General features: G+C 46.6%; 1 protein-coding gene across 2 annotated transcripts in view; it reads right to left on the reverse strand.

Moving 5' to 3' along the window:
• The window catches only part of CHD7 (chromodomain helicase DNA binding protein 7), a 123,579-nt gene extending 113,038 nt beyond the window's left edge, over positions 1-10,541 (reverse strand). The window contains exon 1 of one of the 2 annotated variants that reach the window (XM_040431352.1): positions 10,338-10,541. The gene's annotated coding sequence lies outside the window, so the exon portion shown is untranslated. Of the gene's footprint in view, positions 1-10,174 lie in introns of both variants that reach the window. The other variant, XM_040431351.1, reaches the window with a different exon arrangement.
• Positions 10,542-12,908: the final 2,367 nt, after the last annotated feature.

Genomic DNA, 12,908 nt, shown 5'->3' on the forward strand with positions numbered 1-12,908 from the left:
CAAGGGGAGAGCTGGCAGCGAAAGCCAGTGCACGTGTTTATTTAACGAGAGGGCAGGGTGGAGTCTGAGCGTTCGGAGCGATTGTACAGAACACAAATGACGTTGTTTGATAGCAGCCCAACAATGAACACAGAGCGGGCGTGCCAAACCGCTCATCCCCCATTGTCTGGACAAACTCCACTGTACAGGTTGTTACCTGGGCAAGTGGTATGTGAAAAGCAGGATATCCTTCAGGAACCATTAATACCAGTCCAAGGGCCAGAGAGACTGTTCTTGTGCCAAGCAATGGGAACTTTCATGGTTACCAGGGTAAAACCAAAAAGTTATCCACTGGTGGCAAATTCCTAGGCACATTACGTACTGATAAAAACGCCACATTTTTGAATGAAATGTGTTCCACCTCTGTAGATGGAAATCACAGAAGCATAGAAAACAATAAAAAATACACATAAGAAATAATCATTTAAAAAGAAACCAAACCTATGTATTGTTATGCAAACACATGAGAGCTCCACGTGGGCAAAGCAAGGCTCCAGCCAGAGCCAGTGGAAAGTTGGAGCACAACCCTGTGGGCACTGCAACTGCTTCCAACAGAACCACTGTTAGATCAAGACAACTCAGATATGGCTGAGCAGAAGCTTCAGCATAGGAATTACATATTACCCAGGATATTTTATTTTAATTTAGGGGTAAAATTAAAGGGCACTTTTTCCCAGGAGTAAAATATTGATGACGCATCCAGAGGATCAGATAAGCGAGGATCCGGTTTATGGCACCCCCGTTGATCAGCTGTTTGAAGAGGCTCCAGGGCTTTGAAGAGCGCAGTGGCCGTTTCCTAGGACAGTGGCAACGGCGTTATGGTCCATCAGTCACATGGCCTATTTGCAGCTCAAGTGAATGGGCCTGGGTTACAATACCAAGCACAGCCACTATAGAATGTATGGCGCTGTGCTTGGTAAGCTGCGAGGAGGCTGTAGCACTCACCAATGAACCATGCCTCTCCAAACAGCTGATCGGCAGGGGTGCCAGGAGTGTGACCTCCACACATCAGGTACTGATGATGACCTGTTCACAGGATAGGTCAACATTGTATTCCCAGAAAACCCCCTTAACTATGCCAATCACCTGAACATTCCTAGTCAACAAAGTATGGGTATGTTCACAGTGTTTTTTGGAAGAGGTTTTGAGCCGGATTTTCCTGCCACTTTTCCAGCCAAAGCCAGAAGTGGATCCACCAGGAACGAGAAGTATAAATCCTTAGTTTTCAAATCTAATTCTGGCCTTGGTTGAAAATCCTGCAAAAAAAAAAAAATTATCTGCCTCAAAACCTCCTCCAAACCCTTGGGGCTCATGCACACACCCATTGGATGTTTTGCGGTCCATAAATTGTGATCCGCAAAACACAGATACTGGCCCGTGTGCATTCCGTATTTTGTGGAATGGAACAGCCGGCCCTAATAGAACAGTCCTACCCTTGTCCGTAAGGCAGACAATAACAGGACATGTTCTACTTTTTTGCGGAACGCACATACAGAAATGGAATGCACATTGAATCATTTACAAATACGTTCGTGTGTATGAGCCCTTAGGCCAATTTCACACAAGCATATTCAGTGTGAGAAGTACGCTCTGTGTGCCAGAGGTATTTCCTGTCCCGAATGCTGCTCCTATGACATGGATGATTTATAAAGCTGTGTGTTCCTGCCCGACCTCAACTCCAATGATTTGTACTGACAGCGTTCTAAGAGTACAATTTATTAGAGCTGAGGTCGGGCAGGAACACACAGCATTATAAATCATTATAATGCTGTGGGTCAAGGTCATATAAGCAGCATTAAGGATGGTAAACGCGCCTGACACACGGAGCGTATTTCTCGCACTGAATACTCTCTCTTGTGTGAATTTGGCCTTAGAATTAGGTCCGTGGGAACCTAACCCAAGTCTAAGGCCTCTTGCACATGGCCGTTGGCCAGCCATTCCAAGCATTGAGGAGCGCAATTCAACTTGAATGTGTCCGTGATCTGTCCACACCGCAGAAAAACTGAACAAGTTCTATTTTTTTGCAGTGCGGAGGTACAGAGAAGAACCCCACTGAAGCACTCAGTAGTGCTTTCGTGGGGTTCTACGCCTCTGTTCTGCAACTTTAGGATTGTGGACCCGTTCAAGTGAACGGGTCCGCATCCGTGATGCGGTGAGCACAGGGCCGGTGCCCGCATATTGCTCACCCACTGTTTGCAGGCCGCAATACAGGCCACGGCCGGCAAAGGCTATGTGCATGAGGCCTAAGGGTACGGCTACATGGGGCACATTTTCCACAGCAGAATTTGTTGTGGATTTTGCTGCAAATGTCAGTCCCCTGGCCGATTTACAATCGGCATCGTAGGTCAACTTACGCTGGAGACCTTTTTCTTAAAAATCTCCTCCACACTGCTGGTACTGTAAAAGACTGTGGATTTGCCACGCACAAATGGTTCCAAATCTGCAGCATTTACACCCAATGGGACCGTAACCTAGGCGTATGTTCTATTGAGGAAGACTACACAGAAATGCCACATGTGAATCTATCTCAATGTCAAGAGAATTGCAAGCACACGGAAAAAAAAAAAAAGACACAATGCAGGTATTGTTTTCCACAAACAGACAGGAAGGTACAGAGCAGACATGGGGGATCATTTACAAGGACCGGCTTTTTATGCCGGTCCCATTTTCCTTCTGCGCTGGTGGTAAAAGCACCTAAGTTTATGACGCAGCTCAGGCCTAGTCATAAATTAGGCACACTGTCGGCAGTGTGAAGTGTGTGCGCCTGGACTAAAAGCGGTTTCTAGGCATATAAGATGGTAAAATGTGTTGGGTCCAATGTCCCAGCCCCCGCCATGCCTCTCCCATGTCACCCCCAAGAGGCGAGCACAGTGCAAAAACGCCCATGTGACAAGTTATCGTCGCACGGGTGTTAAAGAGTGGCAAAACGGAACATTTTATACGGCAAAAATTTGTACAGCGCCCAATGTAAATGACCCCCATAGTTTTTAGTTCTGATGTAGGACCGCGGCAACCAGAAATGCGGTTACGTGAAGACGTACATGATGTCAAGGCTAAGATTTTAAAATGCACTGGTACATTATATAGAAGAGCCTGGGCCTTCTCAGCACATGAACAATACAGCACTGCATTTATAGTAAAAAACGGAACATAAACCTCATAACAATTGTGGACCTCTGTTTACAGGTATATACATGAAATCTACACAACTTGATCCAAAACCTTGATAAAATGAAGTTGATTCTAACTTCGCAAACTGCAATGGCTGCAAACGTCATGAAGAGCCTCCTATCATCATTCATCCACCAAACTTTACAGCTGGTAACAGGCCATGGGACAAAAAGCGCTTTCACGTCATCCACCAAACCCAGCACTGTCGCATCTGGAAAACAAACACATTTCCACGTCCGCCCAGTCCAAACTTTTATATCACTCCCCACCGTGAATGCAGATCTCATCTCTGTGCTACTGTTCATCCATGGAAATCCCATCTATGTAGCTCCAGATCAGTGATGGCTAACCTCTGGCACTCCAGCTGTGAGGAAACTACGACTCCCAGCATGCTCCATTCATTTCTATGGAGTTCTGAGAACAGCCAAGCAAGTGGGGGGGATCTTGGGAGTTGTAGTTTTACCACAGTGGAGTGCCGGAGGTTAGCCATCACAGCTCTAGATGAACCATGCTTGTGTGCCAACGGGGACATACTACCTCTGGAAGCCACGTTGATGCAATATAGAATGCCAGATCTGTGGGGTCTACTGCTTCATGGCCAACTTGCTTCACAAAAAAAATTCTAAATCACTAGGGCAAAATTTTGACTAACCAAAAGGTGGCATCCTTTTTTCAGCAGGACCCCTCCCACACATGATGTTCCTCAATGGGAAAGGCTGGGTAGATCCTAGAAGACAGCTGAACCTCTTCATTAGAGCACTGGCTACGAGGCTCCTGGAATTTGTCTAGCTCTGGTCTATAGAGATTTCATGCTTGATTTAGGCAATAGTTAAATATAGACCTAACTGAAATGGCCAAATTCATTCATGAGAAAGTGAACTCACATAACTCACATGGAAACCTCTGCAGCACCCAAACAAAGCCTCCTTACATTTCAGAGGTAACCTACAAACTTCACAAATAGTCATTCTACTCCATACTCAAGGTATATACTTTACATCAAACCTGCCAACCTGTTGCCCAAGACAAATGCGCACAACCCCACAAAATCTTTACTATCAGTTAGGGGGCTCTGCCACTCCTCCCCAACACAAGACTTCCTTTTACGTAGATATGTAATATGTGTTGTAGTATTGCTGCCCTGTCACTTCACAATATTCTGTACCTTTAACGGTTTGGCCAACATGGAGTTTAATCACATAACGCCCACGCTGTACAAGCCAAGAGATTTTGGTGCTGCCGTTACCTACCATGCAAAGGACTGACATGAAGACAAATATCAAGGGATTCCGGCCTTAAGGGCCCTTTACCCAGGCCGAAAATCCTAGAGATAATCGGTAGAAACACCCGTTAGCGATTATCTGGCGGTGTAAATGTACCACCGATTACCCGATGAATAAAAACGCTCAAACGCGATCTGCTGCCGGCAAAGAACGAGTCAGTAAGAGGAAGAGCAATGGCATTAGGGATCGCTCCTCCCCATACTGTGGAGGAGATCACTGCATGTAAATACAGCGGTCTCCTCCACCATCAAGCAGCAGATTGTAAGGAGGAAAGGGTTCCTTCCCGACAATCTGCTGCTCTGTCGGCCAATGTAAATGGACCTTTACTCAAAGGGGTTCTGCACTTTTTCAAGCCCTGTTAGAAGGGTCCCAGGACAATAAGCTGATTGCAAAGTGTCCCACTGCTGGGACTGACAGCTGTAGACTGTGGGGGAAACCAGGCAGCAAGTGCTTAATTTCCCTACAGCGCCATCAGAGGGGGAATTAAGCATTACACAGTGCACATTCAAATCAATGAGCTGTCTGTGTATTGTAGGACAGGACTGGTCCTGCAGAGTGTGAGACTCTCTTTGCAACTGCCCTCCAGGATCCTCAGACCGAATAGACGACCCCAATATTACCTCTAAAGTCCCTACACGCGAAAATGGGTTTCGTAAAATGGACAACCCATATTAAAGAGTTTGTTCCATGAGGACAACACATATGGCAGATTTCATGGAGAAAATTGCATCACCGCCTCCATTTATATGAAAGGGGTTTGCAAAAATCTTTGCGCTTGCCACCAAAAATATTCTTAACCAGATGAATGGAACAGATCATCAGTCACGGAAAAATCTGCCGCATGTGAATATACCTTAAAGGGGTTGTCACATTGCAACTTATCCCCTATCCACAGGATAAAGAAGAAATCTGACTGCTGGGGCCCCCACTGATCATGAGAACAAGGGGTCCGGGATTCCATATGAATGGAGCGGAAGACACAAGATTGTCTACTGCTCCATTCATCTCTATGCCAGAGAGGCAGCCCTGTAGACCCAAATGGGGGAACACAACCCCCCATTATAGTGATCGGCAGGGGCCCCTGTGGTCAAGCCTCTGTGAAAAAGGCACTTAACCCCTATCCACAGCTGTAAAGGAACAGCCCCACGGTACCCACTAAAATCCTGGTGGACGTGGTAGATCCATGTTCTCTGGAGTGCTCTCAGCGATGGCTAACAGAGGGAATCCCCCATTAGGTGCCACCATAGGGCATATGGTAAGTGGTTCCACAGATGGGAAAACCCCTTCTAAAGGCTGGGGGAGTTACTATTTTACACCTGGTGTAGCATCACTGTCAGAAACCAATATAGTGACAGGCAGGTCAATGCACTGAAGGTAGAATTACGGCCCTCACGTGTAACAGAAGCCATCTTACTATACATCCTTTAACAAGAAGGTCATTTGCGGAAATACATGTGATGAAGCTTCATAAACAATATGTCCTCTTAGATGTTAAATCTTACCTAGAAGAGCTTAAAAAGAGTTTGATGCTGCAGCTCTGACCTAATCAGCTTTCCCATACTTATGGAGAAGATCCTTAAGAGCCCTGTTATACGTAGCCTACTTATTTTACCGGACAGCTGTTTAACCCCTACCTGTTCACCAGAGACACATAGGCAACACTGAGGAGGTCTAGAAGTCATCCTAGATCTGAAGGAGCTGCAGTCCTGTATTCTCGCCCGGCCAAAAGCAAAGTACACACACACGACCAAGGTCAACGCTGGTGTGACCGGAGGTTGGCCTTCTACAAGCATTTGCCATGTCCACCGCTGCTTGTGTGATAGATCAGATATTCAAACTCGGCTCTGCTGCTTCTGCATCCCTCAACATTCACAATCCCAACAATATAGTGTTTTTTTCGGTGATATCATTAAACTGGATTGCTTTCAAGAAATGGAAACTTCACTTGAAATCAGCCCAAGCACAATCCAATACACTGCAGACATATACAAAAGCACCTCTACGCTATTACCTCAGACAGAACGTTACAAAAGCGAGTGGCTCAGACGATAATTATAAGTATACTTCCCAACGTCTTTGGAAACAATGTGTCTCTATCTAATTGAGAGGCTAAATTGTTATTAAAGCCTTTATTTAGGCCCAAGGAACCGATCTCCTGTTCCTGTCTCAGCACGTTGAACTAGCTTGGGAAGACAAAACAAAGTAAGTAATAGTGACAAGTAGGGGTTAATGCAGTTTTTGAAGCAATAATTAGGAGTGGGTCATAAAAGAGGAGAAAGTATGAGACGTCTCCTCTTTTTTTTTTTTTTTTTAAACTTCCAAAACTGCATCAGAAAACCTGAACGTGTGGATGTAGCCCCAGTGGTACATGAGGTCCTAGTAGTAGGTGTGACTAATGCAGGAGGGGAGCAGATCCGACTCCGCTTTCTACACTGTGGCAGGCTGGGACAGAACATGAAAGACCCAGAACAATCAGCTCATTGGAACAGTTACCGAAACCATCAGGGCGAGCGTCGCAGCAAAGTTCCCAATAGTGAATTATACATGGGCTCCACAGGACCAACCGTCTCTACAGTTTCACCAGCCACCCCACAGACAGCTCTGGTTCCAGCTCTGCCTTCTCTGGTTACGTTTAATTGTCACAAGATAAGGGACATTAACCATGGGGCGCATAAAAAATCAGGAGATTTCCGTCTGTTGCTGGGCGCCGTCTGCTCCGTGTAGCCTGCTGAATTCACATTAGCACAGGAAGACGAATGGTTAAACTCAGACGTTTGCTCTGCCACCTCCTTCCACTGGACATATCAAGATGATAAAAATCTTAGAAGGCAAAAATGAAAACAGCCACTGCACGTGAAATAAAAAAGGTACGGTATAGATTAGCCAAAAGGTGTGTATATTGTAACGATATATATGACATAATTTCACGATCTGTGCAACAGCTTGAGGTCATCGTTCCCAGCACCCTCTGCTGCTAAACATAGGCTGGTGACCTCATACCCTGGAAAGGGAAACCAGTGGTGATCCACTTCTACTCCTCCATGGAAGGAAGCACAACAAAGCCATATTAGCAGGGCAAATTACAGTATATTAGAGTATAAAAAAATAAAAATACCTCTAGAAAAATCCAATTATGGGAAAGGGGCAACTGAACGCCAGCAAAGTGTATGCAGGATTCTATTAACACGATAGGGTGTAGACTTAAAAAAAAAAAAAAAAGGTGAATTATTCGGCTGCCATAAAACAGTTTGCCAAAGGTGCTAAAAGTACAAACAAGTATCAGTAAATGTGGTAAAAAATATATTAAATACATTAAAATAGTGTATAGAAAGTATATATATCATATATTCTAAGTGAATATAAATATTTATCATAATATATAATGTTTTACTAAAGAAGGAATCACAAAAATAAACAAATAAAAATGACAATCACAGCACAAATCTCTTCTGTTGGTCTACAAAAGCCTGTAAACCTCTTTAGCTGTAATTTTATGATAAAAAAAAGAAAAAAAAAAGTATCAAAAAATACATTCTAATTTTAGAAAAATGGCAAAAATACCCAGTCACTGAAAATATCAAGTGTTCTAGGGGAAGAAGTGCATCGGTACCACAAAACACTGTTTTTTACGCTGCCAGTACTGTCTATATATAATTCTTACAACAGAAAATTATATTTTATATGACTACGTAATAAAAAAAATAACTAAAAAGTACCAATATATCGGTCTATACCAGATGGCGTCAAATCAAAACCTGTAATACCAAGCGCTGTTTCACAGAAAAACTTTTAGCGGTGTTCACATTCGGCATGTTGATGGGGTTCTCGAACCCAACTTTATCTATTTTTTTAACCCAGCCAAAAAAATAATAATAATTCTACTCCTATTTTCGGTTTAAAAAATATCTGCACAGCCTACTTCACACAATTTTACTAAAGCAGTACGGATACTACAAAAGTTTACAAACGTCCCGACTGAAATAAGGCTATGCTTGATTAAAATCTGACTTGAGTGGTGGACTCTCTAGACATGGAAAGCCTTCTGGAGGCCACTATGTCCTACTGGGGTTATCAGTGTCCATGAAAAGGTCCCAGACACATGAAAGCTGCCATTTTGGGTTAGCCTGGAAAGCTTCTGTTGTGGAACAGTAAAACAAAAGCACAAAGTGCCCTGAATAAGCGACTGCAACTATCCAAAAATACTCCTAGGTTTCGCAGGTAAGGGGGAGGACTTGTCGCATGATGGTCACTTTCAAGGGGTGAGGTGATTTATTTGTTTAAATAGCTACATGGGCAGAAAACTGACCCCAAGCTCTAGGCTTTAGATGGGATTGCAATTTGCTAAGAAATCTATTAAGAAAAGTTTTCTGGCCAACACCTGCCCCACATGGATGAGCTGGAGCTCTCCTCAGTTTGAGGAGGGACAGGAGACAGCATGGTGTGGGTCGGTGATCTCTCCCATTCAAAAGGAAACTCCTCCTCAACTGCTACTTTGTGTCCTTTGTCTATTGTTTGATACGTGAAAGAAAATACTTGCAACAGAAAAAAAAAAGCAGCAAGAGTGAGGGCTGAGAAGTGCCCAAGTCAACTAGGTACGGAGAAAAGCTGCCATGTTTTATGTGGTGGGTGTCTCTCCCATCCTTACTCTGGCTGCCTCCTCCTCCTCCTACCCAAGGGTACCCTCCAGTGAAAGGCCATCAGGAGGAGATGAATACATAGCAATGATGGCTGCTGGTAGCCTGCAGCGCCTTCTCCATGAGCCTCATCCTTCCCTCCCCCCCTTGCTCCACCACCAGCTCCAGCAGCAGGGGAATAAACAGGAGGCCATGTCTTCTCCCATCACATCCCAGCAGAGGACAATGACCCACACCCACCTCCTCTCCATCAGTCCCCCATTATGGCTTTATTAGAAGCTCTCAGATCTGATTTAAGCATCCCAGCTGAGGAGGTGATGGGGGGCGTGCACACAGCAGCCATCTCAAGGCACAACACAAACATGGACATCCTTCTCCAAGCAAGGTGACTAGCATGGAGCTGGAGATGTAAAGCCCAGAGCTCAGGGTCAGTCTGCTGCCCTACACCACCACCACCATGTCCTCCTCCTCCACAATAAAGTCAAGCCTGCTCCCCACTTCTCACTAAATCCTGGACACTTTTTTGGTTCCTCGTGGTTCTCCCCCCTCATCCCCCACTAAAGTGAGAGACACCCCCCAGAAATACCCCCCACATCTAGGGATACAAAGTATCAGCTCAGGAGGGATGCCATCCTCGGCATGCCACACACACACTTTGCCCAAGTTGATCACCAGCCGCCGATGTGTCGCGATAGGATGTGGGCAGTTGCGATCAGGACAGGGACATCATGCGGTCAGGATCCCTCCCCCCTCTGGCCACAGATCCTCCATCTAGCCATCTCTTTCTCTGCCCTCCCCCTCCATGATACCACCACCACCACTCGTGCTCTGCAAGGGCAACCCCTACCCGGGGCACCGGGGGCCCCCGCGGCCGGAGGAAAGTTTGTGCGGGATCCAGAAGGGATGAGCCGGGGGCCCTGTCCTCTGCGGGCTGCATTGTTATGGCCATGCCGTGCACCCCCCACTACTACTACACAACTCATCAGGCACACTACTACACAACTCATCAGCCACCATGCCCAACTTGCCCCCAGCGCCCTGACTTACCCTGGCAGAGTGCGGCACCAGGAGCCCTATTGTCTGATCGGGAGGACAGGGACACTCTGTTATCTCTCTCTCCCCCCCTTTCCTCCTGTCCAGGCTGCGAGGGAGGAGGGGGAAGCTCTGTGTGTGTGTGCCTGGAGTTTACGCTTTCTTTCCCACACTCCACCTTTTATCCGTATTCCCGTCCCGAGCTCCCGGCTCCTTCTTCTTCTTCTCTCTTCTTCTTTTTTTTCCTTTGTGTTTTAATTTCGCCTCAAGTTTTTAATCCGATAAGTGTACGAGCGCGTCCGTACGGAGGAGGCGAACCCGCGACCCCGCCGGACACTCACTGCTCGGGATCCTCTTACTCCGGGCACCAGCTCCAGCCGCGTTCATGTGCCCTCCCCGAGGACCGAGCGCGCCCCCGCCAACTCTCACACACACACTCACACTCATAGAAAGCCCCGCCCCTCGCTGCCCTCCCTCCCCCGCTCCGCTGCCACACAGCCCGTGACGTCACACGGCCACCAGGCATAATTTATGCAAGAATTCACTAGTGCTTTTCATTCAGTTCTCTCCCCCCCCCCCCCCCTCTCCTCTTAAAGGGACCCGAGTATATTCCTCAGACTTTACTACTGTGTGTGTACAGGGCTGTAGCGACACTTCTCATTCCGCCTGACCGACTGTATGGAGGTTATTATCAAGGGGGAGTCAAATCAACAATCTCTAGAGTGTCACTCTACAGGAGACCCAGCTCAGGGTCCACACGTGAGGAGGGGGCCCTGCTCTATGTATATGTAATGTATGGATTTATTCATACACAGATCCCTATGGGTATATCCCATATCTGAGGCTGAGCAAGTAAACACCCCCCTCATTCCCTGCAGAAGCCACATGTACTTGGGGATTTCACGTGACAAATGCATTTTCTATGAAAAAAAAAAAAAAAAACAAGGTAAAAAATGTTGCTCCCAGGATGTCAGGCGAGGTGTTACGTTTCCGAGGAACCTGTCGCCCTGCGAAAGTCTCAGCGGAAGGCAGTAAAGTATCGGTACACTGACACCGGAGACTGCCCCCTTGATTTCCATAGACGGGAGGGGTCCTCCAGGGCATGAGAGGACCATTCTGGCTTATAGAGGAAAGAATCCAGATCTAGAACCCCGACCCCCTCAAAAAGGCAGAAAATGTAACACAAATTGATCAAAATATTTAAAGATTTTCTCTTTCTTCTAGAGCAGCAACTTTCGGCACTCCAGATGTGGTGAAACTACAACTCCCAGCATGCACTATTCACTTCTGTGGGAGTTCTAAAAACGGCTAAGCAAGTGTGTATGCTGGGAGTCGTAGTCTCACCACAAGTGGAGTGCCGAAGATTGCTGACCCCTGTTCTAGTTCTAGAGCCAACCTTCTCTTTTCTGGGGTCCACGTCCCACCTTCCAGAGCCTTATTTATAGTAAATGGAGTCGTCTCTTCTCGGGGTCCACGTCCCACCTTCCAGAGCCTTATTTATAGTAAATGGAGACGTTCCTTCCCTTCTCGGGGTCCACGTCCCACCTTCCAGAGCCTTATTTATAGTAAATACAGTCGTCCCTTCTCTTCTCGGGGTCCAGGTCCCACCTTCCAGAGCCTTAATTATAGTAAATGGAGTCGTCCCTTCCATTCTCGGGGTCCACGTCCCACCTTCCAGAGCCTTATTTATAGTAAATGGAGTCGTCCCTTCTCTTCTCGGGGTCCACGTCCCACCTTCCAGAGCCTTATTTATAGTGAATGGAGTCGTCCCTTCTCTTCTCGGGGTCGACGTCCCACCTTCCAGAACCTTATTTATATAAATGGAGTCGTCCCTTCTCTTCTCGGGGTCCACGTCCCACCTTCCAGAGCCTTATTTATAGTAAATGGAGTCATCCCTTCCCTTCTCGGGGTCCACGTCCCACCTTTCAGAGCATTATTTATAGTGAATGGAGTCGTCCCTTCTTTTCTGGGAGTCCACGTCCCACCTTCCAGAGCCTTATTTATAGTAAATAGAGTTGTTCCTTCCCTTCTCGGGGTCCACGTCCCACCTATCAGAGCCTTATTTATAGTGAATGGAGTCATCTCTTCTCTTCTCAGGGTCAACGTCCCACCTTCCAGAGCATTATTTATAGTAAATGGAGTCGTCCCTTCCCTTCTCGGGGTCCACGCCCCCACCTTCCAGAGCCTTATTTATAGTGAATGGAGTCTTCTCTTCTCGGGGTCCACGCCCCCACCTTCCAGAGCCTTATTTATAGTGAATGGAGTCTTCTCTTCTCGGGGTCCACGTCCCACCTTCCAGAGCATTATTTATAGTAAATGGAGTCGTCCCTTCTCTTCTCGGGGTCCGCGTCCCACCTTCCAGAGCCTTATTTATAGTAAATGGAGTCGTCCCTTTCCTTCTCGGGGTCCACATCCCACCTTCCAGAGCCTTATTTATAGTAAATGGAGTCTTCTCTTCTCGGGGTCCACGTCCCACCTTCCAGAGCATTATTTATAGTGAATGGAGTCGTCCCTTCCCTTTCTTGGGGTCCACGTCCCACCTTTCAGAGCCTTATTTATAGTGAATGGAGTCGTCCCTTCCCTTTCTCGGGGTCCACGTCCCACCTTCCAGAGCATTATTTATAGTGAATGGAGTCGTCCCTTCCCTTTCTTGGGGTCCACGTCCCACCTTCCAGAGCATTATTTATAGTGAATGGAGTCGTCCCTTCCCTTCTCAGGGTCCACATCCCACCTTCCAGAACCTTATTTA

This window comes from Bufo bufo, chromosome 5, assembly GCF_905171765.1.
Source record: "Bufo bufo chromosome 5, aBufBuf1.1, whole genome shotgun sequence".
NCBI lineage: Eukaryota > Metazoa > Chordata > Amphibia > Anura > Bufonidae > Bufo > Bufo bufo.